This window comes from Brienomyrus brachyistius, unplaced genomic scaffold, assembly GCF_023856365.1.
Source record: "Brienomyrus brachyistius isolate T26 unplaced genomic scaffold, BBRACH_0.4 scaffold33, whole genome shotgun sequence".
NCBI classification, from domain to species: domain Eukaryota; kingdom Metazoa; phylum Chordata; class Actinopteri; order Osteoglossiformes; family Mormyridae; genus Brienomyrus; species Brienomyrus brachyistius.
In genome coordinates this window covers 2,345,726-2,360,983 of record NW_026042308.1, presented here as the reverse complement: position 1 = coordinate 2,360,983, position 15,258 = coordinate 2,345,726, and the positions used below count along the sequence as shown (strand labels likewise).

The following is a 15,258-nucleotide window of genomic DNA, read 5'->3' as shown; positions in this document are numbered from 1 at the left end:
AAGAGGCAGAGACCCAGTCTGACCTCCAGTCTGAAGGCCTAAGAGGCAGAGACCCAGCCTGACCTCCAGTCTGAAGGCCTAAGAGGCAGAGACCCAGCCTGACCTCCAGTCTGAAGGCCTAAGAGGCAGAGACCCAGCCTGACCTCCAGTCTGAAGGCCTAAGAGGCAGAGACGCAGTCTTACCTCCAGTCTGAAGGCCTAAGAGGCAGAGACCTGGTCTGACCTCCAGTCTGAAGTCCTAAGAGGCAGAGACCCGGTCTGACCTCCAGTCTGAAGGCCTAAGAGGCAGAGACCTTGTCTGACCACCAGTCTGAAGGCCTAAGAGGCAGAGACCTTGTCTGACCTCCAGTCTGAAGGCCTAAGAGGCAGAGACCTAGTCTGACCTCCAGTTTGAAGGCCTAAGAGGCAGAGACCCAGCCTGACCTCCAGTCTGAAGGCCTAAGAGGCAGAGACCCAGCCTGACCTCCAGTCTGAAGGCCTAAGAGGCAGAGACCCAGCCTGACCTCCAGTCTGAAGGCCTAAGAGGCAGAGACGCAGTCTTACCTCCAGTCTGAAGGCCTAAGAGGCAGAGACCTGGTCTGACCTCCAGTCTGAAGTCCTAAGAGGCAGAGACCCGGTCTGACCTCCAGTCTGAAGGCCTAAGAGGCAGAGACCTTGTCTGACCTCCAGTCTGAAGGCCTAAGAGGCAGAGACCCAGTCTGACCTCCAGTCTGAAGGCCTAAGAGGCAGAGACCCAGCCTGACCTCCAGTCTGAAGGCCTAAGAGGCAGAGACCCAGCCTGACCTCCAGTCTGAAGGCCTAAGAGGCAGAGACCCAGCCTGACCTCCAGTCTGAAGGCCTAAGAGGCAGAGACCCAGCCTGACCTCCAGTCTGAAGGCCTAAGAGGCAGAGACCCAGCCTGACCTCCAGTCTGAAGGCCTAAGAGGCAGAGACCCAGCCTGACCTCCAGTCTGAAGGCCTAAGAGGCAGAGACGCAGTCTGACCTCCAGTCTGAAGCAGAGGTGTCTGGGCAAAGGCCACCGAGGCGTAAAAGGTGTCAGTTTGTTCACATCATTATTACTTTTCCCGTTCACACCCTGTTTAAAATCTTGTTTTCTATTGAACTTCACTGAATTGAATTGGTACAGGTAGAGGTTTGCCTTTTATTTTACACAATGTTCCATTCATTGTTGATGAGTTGTGTTGATTCATCAAAACAGGAAGGATGTCAAGCTTGGTTCCCTGGGGGTCTGGAGCTCTCATCCATGGGTTCAGAAGAGGACTGTTCCCCGCCACCCAAAACAAACCTTCCTCCTGCACGTACCATGTTGTCACAGCCACCCCACACCCCAATTTACCCCCTGCCCCCATCACCAGGTTAACAGCAGCAGAACCCCCAGCATCACACGGGCCCCTTACAGACATGCTAGAGAGCTGGGAGCCAGGAGATGATATTCCATGTGAGTGTGTCCTTTAGCTTTCTGACTGACTGTGTATGTATGGATACATTTCATGGAACATTTGCTATCATGCATTTAACACTGTATACTCTTGTAGCACTGGCACGTTACCAGAACTTCAGCTGGGCTCCTCAGCAGTCATCAGAACCAGAGAAGGCCAATACTAATTTCCACTCAGCTACCTTACTGGTATTTTTCCAAAGTAGACAAACTTGGTCTCCCAGATAGCTTTCCATCATGTACTATAGATGTTTTCATCCTGCATTTTGCCAAGCCTTTAACTTCTGTCATCTTGGCCAGATTTTTTTGTTACCCCCTCCTCTTTTACATATCCACTGGCCAGGGGACACACGGCTTAAACATGTATTCAATACAGCTAAATGGATTTTGTTGCAGTTTTATTTGCCTAGACATTGCTGGGTTGACTGTACTTTAAGATGATGGATAGGGCATTATGGTGTGTGTATGCGTTTCATTTTAATATATTAAACTTCTTTTTCATAGCATTGCTTAGGGAAGTCCTTACAAAACCTGAGATGGTGCTTGACCAACAAAAGACCATTATTGGTCTTCTGTAACTTTGTGAGGCTAAGTTGTTGGACCTAGGCATTGACGAAGGTCTGCTGCCCCTGCAAGAGCAGAGGATGCAGCATGATCCAGACCTTCAGCTAAACATGGTGAGCATTTCTCGGGGTTTTTTTATATAAGAAACTAACTGCACTCTTGCTGGCAGTGCTTCTGAAACTGGAAGTGATAGGCTTTTATTTTTTCTGAAAATAATATATGCAAATCCAAAACATGCGATATGAAAATGTTGGGACAATTATGATTTAATCTGTAGTACAGAGGAGAAGATGGGAGATGTGTAGGGCAGGGTTACTGCAGGAGCTGCTTTGAGTATAATGTGTGGTACAGATGAGAAGGTGGGAGATGTGTAGGGCAGGGTTACTGCAGGACCTGCTTTGAGTATAATGTGTGGTACAGAGGAGAAGATGGGAGATGTGTAGGGCAGGGTTACTGCAGGAGCTGCTTTGAGTATAATGTGTGGTACAGATGAGAAGGTGGGAGATGTGTAGGGCAGGGTTACTGCAGGAGCTGCTTTGAGTATAATGTGTGGTACAGATGAGAAGGCAGGAGATGTGTAGGGCAGGGTTACTGCAGGAGCTGCTTTGAGTATAATGTATGGTACAGAGGAGAAGATGGGAGATGTGTAGGGCAGGGTTACTGCAGGAGCTGCTTTGAGTAGCACTGACAGTCTGTAAATTTAAGGGTCATTCCATGTAAGACCAACAGAGGCCTCCTACTGACCATCTTGGATGTACTTCATACTTGATGTAAATACTGTCATTGTGTCCAACCACTACTGTGTAAAATGTTTGGAGGCTTTAAAAAAGGAGTAATTGCCCTAATAAATAAATGTTGCTTACAAAAAAATTTCAAAGTTCCATGAGTCATTACTTTTTAACTGTTTATGCTACTTACAGAAGCCAAAATTTTTGCACATTAGTTGCTGGGAACAGTAACATTATTTACGTAAAGTATAAAGCAAACCCAATACGGCAAGTTGGGAAAATTTGGTAAAATATATTAGTTTGGACACGGAATTACCCTTAAGTCAGGCGTCCCACCTGCCTCTGGCCCCAAGAATAGGACTGAATACGGCTGATCAGTTCAGGTTCCAATTTTCCTTGTGATCATATTGATTCACAGTTTTGATTCTAAAATGTTAAAATTTTAATTAACACTAAAGGAATGACTAATCAGTTGCCTCAGGGGCTTTTATTTTGAAACCCCCCAGGTGCCATTGGGAGCCCTGCAGACCTGAGCCAATAGCCAAGCCACCAGTCCCCTCTTCTTGTGCTATATTTTTGCATAGCTTGTGTAAATGCAATATAACTTTACCGTTTTATTTGTTTTGTTTTTTTTATGGGTACCTGGTACTTAGCATATTGTCTTCAGTTTTAATTTGTAACAGAGTTTCCGTTCCCAACCCTGCCCATGACCAGAGAGAAACACTTTGCTGACAGGAGCGATAAGCCAGGCTCACTGGCATGGCGGTCACAGTGCATAGCAGTATTAATGCTACTTTTGTCACACAGTTGATATAGAGCCCAGAGGAGGATGGGGTCCCCTTCCTAGTCTAAGTTCCTCTCAAGGTTTCTTCCTGCCACAGGAAGTTTTTCCTTGCCACTGTCGCCTCAGGCTGGTGTGCGTGACCGTGCTTGGTGTGTAGTAAAGAATGCATTCTCAAACACGCTGGCAAAGAAGCTCAACTGGAGGGGGGTTAATGGAAAGACTTCTTTGGCCACCCTTCACCTGAGAGAGGTCGTGATTGGTGAGTATATTTGTCTGGACATACAGTACAGAAGGTCTCTCTCAGACGACATGTTTAAATGATGCTTAAGATCTCCATAATGGCCTTACAGTGCGTATTCATTTATAACTGGCTGCAGTTTGGAGAAACCCCTTCACTGCCAGTGCAGCAGAAGCAGATACTGAGGCATCAATAATGCAGTGGCTGCAGCTGGCAGCTGACTGAGAAGGTGAACAGAATGCCTGTTTTTTTCTCTTATGGGGACCAGTTTCCTGAAAACTCAATATAATTAAAAGGATGTCATAGTTAGGATGCCATTTTTCCCATGGCAATGAATGAGGGGATCCCCATAAAGATAATGTAAAGTTCTCGTTATGGGAATAAGGAGGCAAGTGGCCGAAAACTAACTTTATTTGGCTGTTGTGGGCTGTTGGAAATTGTGCTTGTTGCCATTTATGTATTGCCTGTAAGTCTGCAGAGCGACACTTAGGCCGCTGAGGAAAGAGTGCAAGTTAAAGTGCATGAACATATTTCTTGCTGATATGCTAACCACAGAGTTTCAGTTCAGTTAAGCTTCCCTGCAGCGAGACAAAGAGATCACCGGTGTGGCGTCTTGCTTTGTATCCAGAGACTGGTCACCCAGCAGGGGTTCAACACCTAGGCAGAACCCAACATGGGCCAATGCCACACCATACACCTTTTATACTCCAAAATAAACAGTCATAGGACAGTCCTGCGCTACACCTCTTCCTTACTAATTCCCCATCGTTCTTCTCTCCTTCCAGCCAGCCTCTCTCCGCTCTCCCGCCTCCTCTCGCCCCTCCCACACACTCTCCCCTGGATGGGTGCACGCCCGCAGAAAATATCCCTCCCAGCAACATCTGTAACACCATTCCTAAACACCCTACGATATGTTTGCCCGACGTGTGTGAGTGGGAGAGAGATACAAAACATTTCTGTAATGTTTGAATAATGAAAAATTGTGCAAATTTGTTCTTTTATTATTGAAAAGTTTATTGGTTTTGTAATGTGGGTTGATAAAATTATTCATTTTTGTTAATTGTTTATTATGTTTCTTATAATTAGATAAAAAATACCTTGTATTTTTAAATGTATTACTAATTTTGAATTCAAATGTTTTTCATTTTGAGCACTTTATGGCAGTTTATGAGCCACATCTGGCCAGGGGACCAAGCCGACACTCAGCCAACACTCAGTCATTTTACGGTGTTTGGGCCAGATCTGGGCCAAAAGAAACAATAGGAGTAATTTTACGGTGTTTGGGCCAGATCTGGGCCAAAAGAAACAATAGGAGTCATTTTACGGTGTTTGGGCCAGATCTGGGACAAAAGAAACAATAGGAGTCATTTTACGGTGTTTGGGCCAGATCTGGGCCAAAAGAAACAATAGGAGTCATTTTACAGTGTTTTGGGCCAGATCTTGGACAAAAGAAACAATAGGAGTCATTTTACGGTGTTTGGGCCAGATCTGGGCCAAAAGAAACAATAGGAGTAATTTTACGGTGTTTGGGCCAGATCTGGGACAAAAGAAACAATAGGAGTCATTTTACGGTGTTTGGGCCAGATCTGGGCCAAAAGGAACAATAGGAGTCATTTTACGGTGTTTGGGCCAGATCTGGGACAAAAGAAACAATAGGAGTAATTTTACGGTGTTTGGGCCAGATCTGGGCCAAAAGAAACAATAGGAGTAATTTTACGGTGTTTGGGCCAGATCTGGGCCAAAAGAAACAATAGGAGTCATTTTACGGTGTTTGGGCCAGATCTGGGCCAAAAGAAACAATAGGAGTCATTTTACGGTGTTTTGGGCCAGATCTGGGCCAAAGCAAATTATTAGTCTCAGTTTTCATTGTTTGGGCCAGTTTTGGGCCGGGACCCAGCCAGAATTGGGCCAGAACTGAGGCAAGGAAGTGGGCCACAAGTGGGCCAGACAAATTTTGTTATGTGGGAAGTTCCCCTTTCTCCTTTGGGACCCTGGACTCATGGATCACGGACCCGGATAAGAAGCTAAAAGCCCTCTCTAGCAGAGCCGTGCTAAATTCTCCCTGCGCTAAAATGATTCCCCTTTCGGGGGGGGGGCTGTGTGCAGATATTGCCGATGAAAGAAGAATCATGCAGTGGGAGATTAAGGGGTGACGGCCCTCCACATCCAGATCGGATCTCCCGCAGGGGGCTCATTCAGATGCTGCGTGGGGCGGGGCTAAGATCCTACGGCGCGCTACTGAATCCACGTCCATTTCCGCTTTGACAGCTTCCGCGTTTGATGCAAAGCTGATATAACTGCAGTACTTCCTGCCTGTAAATGAAAGTGAAAGCGATTTAAACCTGGAGTCGCCATTTTGTCAAGAAACACGAGTATGATTCTGGAAAAATAAAAAGATATTTTTATTGGCAGGTAAGATTATACTCAACAGATTAAACCAATAGTAAAATTTACATGATTAATTTACTTAAATATTAGCATTTAATAGTTCTCAACGTAATTAGTCGTTAAATATATATCCGTGCATTACAGTATGTAACTGCGTCACAGAATATTTTGAACTTTCGAATGTAAAGCGAATTAACAACAATAATAATAATATTTAATTATTTACGCTCAATCCTGATTTCGCCTAATACACAGCGTCGCTTAAACATGTACATGGGGTAGATTGTAATACTTTGAAGTTATATTAAGCTTGTTTTAAGATGTTGGGGATAACTGCTAGCGGGCCGAAGAACCCGGGGTAAACTCAAGGCTTAATATTTTATGAAACAAGGCTAAACCACGGCATTGCTGTATTTTTTTTCTTGGTTCATAAACAGTTCGGTATTTTTACGTAAAGACAGGCTTAGCGCCGGACGGATTAGGTAGGACGATGCATCATTTAGGATAAATGAATTACTTAAAATTGTATGAAATTGCATAGAGAAATGTATTTACAGAGTTTCTATGCAGTACGGAAAAGTACGGAGTTTGATTTTGGTGTTTTCCAGGTATGGATAAGTACAGTTGTGTGAAAAAATCAGGACACCCCATGAAATATTATATTCTTTATTAAGAAATATCAAGATTAAATCTTCTTTCAAATCTGTAGATGAAGGTGATGTAATTGCATCTCCTATGCAAAAACAAGAAACAAATTCACTTATTTAACAAAGGAAATTAACTAAGATGCCAATTCCTACCGAGGAAAAAGTTAGCTAGTATTTCCGCCTTTGGCTGAAATAACCTCAATGAGACGTTTCCTATAACCATCTATCAATCTCTGATTCGACTGGCAGAAAGTCCCCCCCCCCCTCCAATGCAGAATTCCTTAAGCTGTGTGATGTTTGAAGGGTGTCCTGCATGCACTTCTGCTTCAAATCACCCCACAGCATCTTAGTAGGATTCAGATCCGAGCTTTGACTTGACCATTCCAGAACTCCCCATTTCTTTCCTGTAAGCCATTCCTTGGCACATGCACCCTCTGATATGATGAAGACGTCATAGTGGATTCTATGATGGTGAGCTGGCCAGGTTCTGCTGCAGCAAAGCAGCCCCAAACCATGACATTTCCACCCCCAAGCTTCAGAGTTGCTATGAGGTTCTTTTGCTCAAAAGCTGCCTTTGGTTTATGCCAAACATGTCTTCTGTTACTGCGCCCAACTAATTCAGTTTCAGATCCATCTGTCCAAAGTATATTGTTCATTAGTTATTATATATTATATATATTAGTTAGTATAGTTATTTCTGATGCTAGATGCATGTACCTTGACATAAACTGTGGCAGGAGCTTCCTGTATGACTCGTGATGACCTTTCAGGATTTCTGGAGATGTCTTTCAACATCTTGCTGGCTGCTCTTGGGCTGAACTTGCTAGGACAGCCTGCCCTGGCCATGCTGGCAGTTGTTTTAAATGTGAATTATTGTGAAAATTATTTTCCGGACAGTGGAATGGCTGATTCCAATCTCTCTTGAGATCTTTTTTTTATCCTTCCCAGACTCGTATGCATCTACAAGCTTCTTTCTGAAGGCCTCAGAGAGCTCTTTGGATCTCACATGGTGATATCACTCATTTCCACAATGAAGGGCAGACCAGACTAAATGTCTGTGGTTTAAATAAGACAGGCTCCACCACAAAGCTCCGTAACGATGTTCTAACCATTTTCACCTGATAAGGTGCCACCTGAATCTAACTCTAGGCATTTTAAATAGTGATGAATGTGAGGGGGTCCTAACTTTTTCCGCAGTGGAAATTAGCATCTTAGTCAATTTCTTTTCGCAAATAAGTGAATTTGTTTCTTGTTTTTGTATAGATGATGTAATTACATCACCTTTATCTACAGATATAGCTTGAAAGAAGTTTTCATACTGATATGTTGATATTTGTTAATAAAGAACTAAATATTTAATGGGGTGTCCTAATTTTTTCACTTGACTGTATATTATTTTATATATTTTTTTTATTTCAACAAATTGGCCTGTAATATATTTTTTAAATACTTTTCAATGTTTTTGATGAAATAACTGAGGTGAGTTAATAGCCACCTACCAGCCAATCAGAAAATAGCATCTGTATTTTCGGGGTAAATTCCATGATAAGTTACATGTGATCACTGCAAGAACATTATTACATAGATGCGCGCATGGAGTGCAGACAAGGTGGGAGTGGAAGAGCAGGATCCGATGTTCTGGTTGTGCTCCCTTGTCGAAACGTGGTACTGTAACGCACACCGATGATTGCGTGGTTCGACTGAACACCTATAAAAATTTCATTTGGCAATACAATATCAGTGTGGAAAGTTATACTTTATTGTGCAGGACAGTTTGAATTATTGAAGTAGTCACATTTGTATTACATGAAATAATATTTCATAATAATGAGAATCACAATGGTATTATGAAATACAATTTAAAGATTATACGTAAGATGTATCTATTAACCCTTCATGTTCACAGAGGCCCCAGCAGGAATCAACTGGCCCTGACTGGCACAGTAATGGAGAAGGAGAGAGGAAAACGAAGAGCTGCTTCTGAAAAGTGCCCCTCTGCGGGGTGTAAGAGAAAGAGGCCTGAGAGGTAACAGTGTTACAGCCCACTAGCATGCATGTCTCTCTAGGTCTATAGTCAGGCCATAACATAAAAGTAAACTGGGCTCCTAGCTAGGGCTGGTCAGTGGGCAGCACTTTAATATGTGTAGCTTAATAAAAAGACCTCGCCATCTTCTGTCTTCACCGTCTTCTTCCACAATCAGCCAGTTCATTTATACTAGAGGCGAGTAACAGACCATCCCTCCTATACAAAATGACCACGTAACAAAACTAAAACAAAATTATACATAAACAGGTAAAGAGTAACATCAGTCAAGTCTAGTTGTGGAGGATTTTAACGGTGATACTAAAAGTTTCATATAATATCTAAATTTTAGATGAGACAATTTCCTTAACAGCTGACTGCAAATAAGTCTGTTTACATCCAGAGCTTCACAGCATATCAAAGTACATGAAGGCAGAGCAGAAGGCTAAACAGCAGTGTGATGCCGTCCCCATTGTATGAATTATATTTATACCATGAGGGTTTGTTTCCTCTCGCTGCCCAGTGACTCCCCTGTATCCAGCAGTGATTCCTCGAAGAGTGACGCGTCAATGGATCGCCCAGTCTATTTCAGAGATCCTACTTCTCCTACTGATCAAAGGTAAATGTGCATTTAAACAAACACTGTTAATGACATTCAGACTCTCAGTCAAATGGCACGGAGACACATACAAGCTATGAGGAAATAACATATTTATAATGAATGCAGCAATTTTTACCTTTTTTTTGTATCCAGCAGTGATTCCTCGAAGAGTGACGCGTCAATGGATCGCCCAGTCTATTTCAGAGATCCTACTTCTCCTACTGATCAAAGGTAAATGTGCATTTAAACAAACACTGTTAATGACATTCAGACTCTCAGTCAAATGGCACGGAGACACATACAAGCTATGAGGAAATAACATATTTATAATGAATGCAGCAATTTTTACCTTTTTTTTTTATTCCCTCCACCACCCCCCCCCCCCCCCTCTAAGGAGGACTACTTTATTTCTGTTTATTTATTCATTTTTATTTATTTCCTCAAGAGAGGGAGAGAGAGGGGGACAGAAGGACGAAGACAGAGAAGAAGGGGAAATAGAGAGAGCGAGGGAAAAGATAAAAAAGAAAAAAAAAAAGAAAGAGAACCACAGATAATCTGCTTCAATACCTGCTGATGAGAGAGAAAACAACAACCAACATCTGTACGAGTCACAATGAGCATGTTAAGGAGCAACAGCCGATCAAGACAGTGTGTGTTTGTGAGAACCTGTGTGTACACCTGTATGTGTCTGTGAGTACTTGTTTGTACCCCTGTGTGCACACCTGTGTATGTTTCATTAACTGTCAAGCATGCTGCATCTCAGTTACCATTGTCAACTTAACATGGTACTCCATCTAGCATCTCAAATCATTCTTGTAGACGCTATAAGCTGGGGCCGTGGGGTACCTTGTAGGATGTCTTTATTAAAATAACTATGACTTTATTCTTTAAAGTTTTAAATGTGTATTTGATGTATGATGCTAAATACTTACTAGTTCCTATTAAAGCTTACTAGTTCCTATTAAATATAATTAAATAATCATGGCCATCTTCTTTAAAATAACAAAAATGTATCCTAAATTCTTACACCCTTGCCTGATTCCACAGTTCCTACATCCCCCTACACTTCCATGACTTGTGAGATAAGAAAAGCAGACTTCTGTCTGCCTGGTCGATCATTTCTAGCCGCTACTTAGGTTCTTCCTCAATTCTTGTTGCCTAAATGACTTATATCACAATCATACTAATTCAAAATTGCGCTCTAACAGAGCGATCCTTACACATTTTAATAAAAAACGTAAACTATATATGTCTGATGTTTTTTTTTGATTGAGCAAACTCTAAAAGCCCACCTTTGGTTGTGCACTTGTGCGCATGCTTGGGGCTTTGCTGTGTGTGTGTGTGTGTGTGTCTGTCTGTCTGTGTGTGTAGGTTGTTCATCTTGCGTCCAAAGTTAAGGTTATATTTTATACTACTTTAAAATAACACATTTTTGTTTGACTGTTTAACAAATACATCTAAAGTTTTTATACAATTAAACATTAACAAAAGCCATTAATGTCTTTTCTTTAAAATTTACAAGTCAATTTTGCGTGGTTTTTCACAATAAGACTCATGAACGACTAAGTTAATATGTTTTGGGGGCTGTATACACATCGCGGTCCTATACTTTCACAGACCTAAAGTTAAACTCTAAAGCCCCTGACCACCGGTGTGTGTGTGTGTGTGTGTGTGTTTGTGCACATGAGCATGAATACACATTTACTGAAAATACATATTTATTAAAATAACTAAGGCTTTATTCTGTCAAAAAAATTAAAATAATGCCAGCAGATAAATGGGGTCGTTATAGTGAATCTGTAGTCTCCCTGCATAGTGGATGACTGCTGACACTGTTGAATTTGAACTATGTTTCATTAACTATCAGTCTGCAGCTCCGTTACCGCTGTCAACTTAGCATTGTACTCCAGCAAGCATCTCAGATCAAGCTTGAAGATTATATAAGCTAGGGCCGTGGGCACCTTGTAGGATGTCTTTATTAAAATAACTATGACCTTATTCTTTAAAGTTTTTAATGTGTATTTGCAACATGGTGCTAAATGCATCTTACTGGTTCCTATTAAAAGTAATTAAATAATCATGTACACCTTCTTTAAAATAACAAGACTATATCCTAAATTCTTACACTCTTGCCTGGTTCCACAGTTCCTACCCCCCCCCCCCCCCACTTATGTGTCCCCCCACCCCACCCTTCCATGACTTGTGAGATAAGGAAAGCACACTTCTGCCTGCCTGGTCGGTCATTTCCAGCCACTATTTAGGTTCCTCCTCAAATCTTGTTGCCTAAATGACTTATATCCCACGCATATTAATTTAAAATTTCCCTATAACAAAACAATCCTTATACATTTTAATAAAAAAACGTGAACAATATATGTTTGGTGTTTTTTTTTTTTTGACTGAGCAAACTCTTTTAGTGTTTTTGTGTGCGTGTCCGATACAACTGTAGTTTGTATACCTTTAAACATTAACAAAAAACAGTTAATGTCTTTTCTTTAGAATTTACAAGTCTATTTCTGTCTGTTTTTCGCGATAAGTTAGTATACGACTAAGTTAGGGTGCTTTGGGGTTTGGTCACACATTGCGATCAGCAACCTAAAGTTAAACTCTAAAGCCCCCCGACCTCCGGGGTGTGTGTGTGTGTGTGTGTTTGTGTGCATGCGCATGAATAAACATTTACTGAAAAACGTATTTATTAAAATAACTAAGACTTTATTCTTTCAAAGTTTTTAAAAATGTGTTTTGATGCATGTCACTAAATGCTGCTTAATAGTACCTAACCGGGGTTGCTCCCCCAGAGAGAGTTGCTAGTCCATGTCATTTCTCACTTAAAACATGACAGGGCTTTTGGCGTTGGAAAATAACGCATTTACTTAAAATAACACATTGACAAACACGACACATGTTTTTATCCCTTAAATTATTAAAATAACTAAGGTATTAGTCTAACAAAGTTTTTTAAATGTTTTTGAAGTACGTTGCTAAATACCGCTCACTAGTTCCTGCATCTATTACATTTATAATGCGCTGGGTGTGTTTTATTGAAAATAAAACTAACAAAATACAACTAAATTATTTTATTAATTAAATCTTATTGGCTTAAAACTTTATACTAATTTGTCATACGACCGTTTAAGTTATGGCACTTTACCCCGCTGATTAAGCAATTGAAGTTAGACACTTCATCCAGCCCCACAGACCCGCAGCGGGGCGCCCGGGACTATGCTAGAGTCCCAGAGCTGTGTTGTTAGACATCGACTTTTATTTCAATTAGACATATATTATTTTATACTATTTACGAATAAAACAGATTAACAAATAGACGTAATGTGTTTTCTGCCGGGTGTGAATGCTGTCTGTCTGCTTGTCACACTCAGGACCAGCGGTTAAACGAGATGTTACACGCACTCTGCAACAATTTGTCAATTGACGCTTCCTTCTCATAGGCTTATCGCTCACGGCTCCAAAAGCTTTCGCGCCTACGACCCGTTTCCCACTGCCGCGGACATTAGCTGACCGACACGTCTAGATATGCAATACGCATAAAGCCCCCCTAAAAACAGGATTGCTGTGTTTTTACCGTTATAAAATAGGACATTTTGTTAAAAATAAACCGTTAATAATACACAACTACTGCTTTTACCATTCAAAACTGCCCCGACTCTCTTTCCTCTCTAGCTAGAAAAGCTCGACGCGTCCGGTGACCCCTTAAAACGTATTTAGAATATCGCATTAATAAATTCATATAATGTATTTTATTACTTTAAAGACTACCGATTCCAATTTGGTGCCATATGCTTTTATCTTGTAGGCCGTAGGATAGCTCCATTTCTACCGGCTATAGGCCATGGTACGTCTGGGCTATTATGCTTAAATTCTTTAGTAATTATCGTTGGCTATGCGCTTTATAACACATTTTATACTTCTTTTAGACACGTTTACTTATTGTATACACACTTTAAAGTTCCGAAAACGACTTGCCTCAGCTGTTTTCAATAAAAGACAGTGGTGTGTGGATATCGTGGCTGCACGCACAAGCGCGACATGGAGTTATTTTAACAAGGATCGCCAGCGTTATTCCCTGATTCTTGTTGTCGAGATGCTTAAGATGTTTTATTTTAAATAACACATTAGCCGAAAAGAGTTTCATTGCTTAAAAACGATGAGGTTAAAGAGGCTTATTTGAAATAAAAGATCAGCCTGTGTTGTCATACATCTTTTCAAGTTCTGTTTATACCTTTTGATTAACCATACGTAGATAAATTTAGCTAAATGTAGCTAAGCAATCCGGGGGTGTTGCGTTAGAGATCGACTTTTATTTAAATTAGAAATAGATTATTTTACACTATCTACAAATAAGCATATAAAATATAGAATTAGTGTGCATTCTGCCAGAATGGCGGCATGCTTCTCACAATCCAGGCCAACGGTTCGAATCACGACAACAATTTCCGCTGGTAGCCATTTGACAGCTGCTTCACGCAACGAGCTGGCTCAATAAAGGAAATGCTGTGTGGATCTACGCGCGTGCGCCACATGAGAGTGAGAGCATGCATTAGTTTAAACAAGAATTAACCGCGTTATTTCCTGATTATTGCTATCGAAAATGCTCAGAGCGCTTTACTTTATTATTCACATTGACAGAAAAGTGCTTCATTACTTAAAAACATTACGGTTATAGGGGTTTTATTTGCTAAAACAGGCGCTCCGCCGGCGTCGCCATTTTGAAAGGGGCGTCGGCGTGGGTGCGCATGCGCCAAACGCCGGACTAGCGATCGTCCATTCCGACCCGCGTTGTTCAAACAGAGTAGTTGCATGTGTCGGAGCTCCGGGATCGTTTCGTCCTATTTCTTCTAAAAGTTTGCCGCTTGCATGCTTTCTCCAACCTGGTAAAAAGTCTTTCGTGTTGGTTAAATGTAATGAGTGATCGCTTCTTTTAAAACGACGGGCTTGTTTGTTGGTTTCGCTTGTTTAAATTTGCTCTTCTGCTGCTTCTTTCGGGCATGTTTGTTTACATGCGCCCTGTTTTTTCTTTTAAAATACCCTAAAGTTTTCCTTCTTTAAAACATTTTGGTTCTTTCTTCTTTTAAAACATTTGGGTGCTTTCCTTTAAAATACGCCGCGGCGCTTACTAACAACACGTGGCTACGGGCCGGACGGACGCCCCCGCTGAACGTGTATGCGCTAGCTTGCCATCATCCTGCTCTGTTTTATTCTACCTTAAAAACGTAATACAAAAAGCACATTAATAAAATACATGTAATGTATTTTTATTCTATTAAACTTTAATATCTCCCAAATTCCCCTATCGACAACACGTGGCATAAGCATGTATTGATACCATATATGGACATAACGGCAATCTCCCAAAACCATTTCGACCCCTATCGGTAGCACGTGGCATAAGCATGTATTGATACCATATATGGGCATAAACCCTCGACCAATCAGCATCAAGGATAAGCCACTTCCTCTTATGACGTCAGAAGCGGAGAATTAAGCTCCGCCCAATGTACCACATAATATCTCTGACCTTTCACTAGGATGGGGGAAATAACATCTGAGTGACGGAGAGCGGCAGCCAGAGGCTCCAACGACAGATTAAAGAGTAGGGGGGAGAGGGGACAGCCCTGCCTGGCCCCCTGAAGAAGCCGAAAAGGAGGAGAAATGTTGGTATTAGTCAAAAGGACAGAAGAGGGGGAGGAGTAAAGGGTCTGGACTAGGTTGATAAAAAAAAGAGCCAAAACCCATTCTATGCAGGACCCTCCACAAAAATGACCAATTCATCCTATCGAAAGCCTTCTCTGCGTCTAAAGAGAGAAGGGCGGCAGGGAAGGGAAAGGAAG

The 15,258-nt window shown here is 41.7% G+C and overlaps 1 protein-coding gene across 1 annotated transcript in view; it reads right to left on the bottom strand.

The window, feature by feature from the left end:
• Positions 1–15,258, bottom strand: part of LOC125721466 (NACHT, LRR and PYD domains-containing protein 3-like) — a 233,140-nt gene that overhangs the window by 117,478 nt on the left and 100,404 nt on the right. The gene's annotated exons all lie outside the window — the stretch shown is intronic.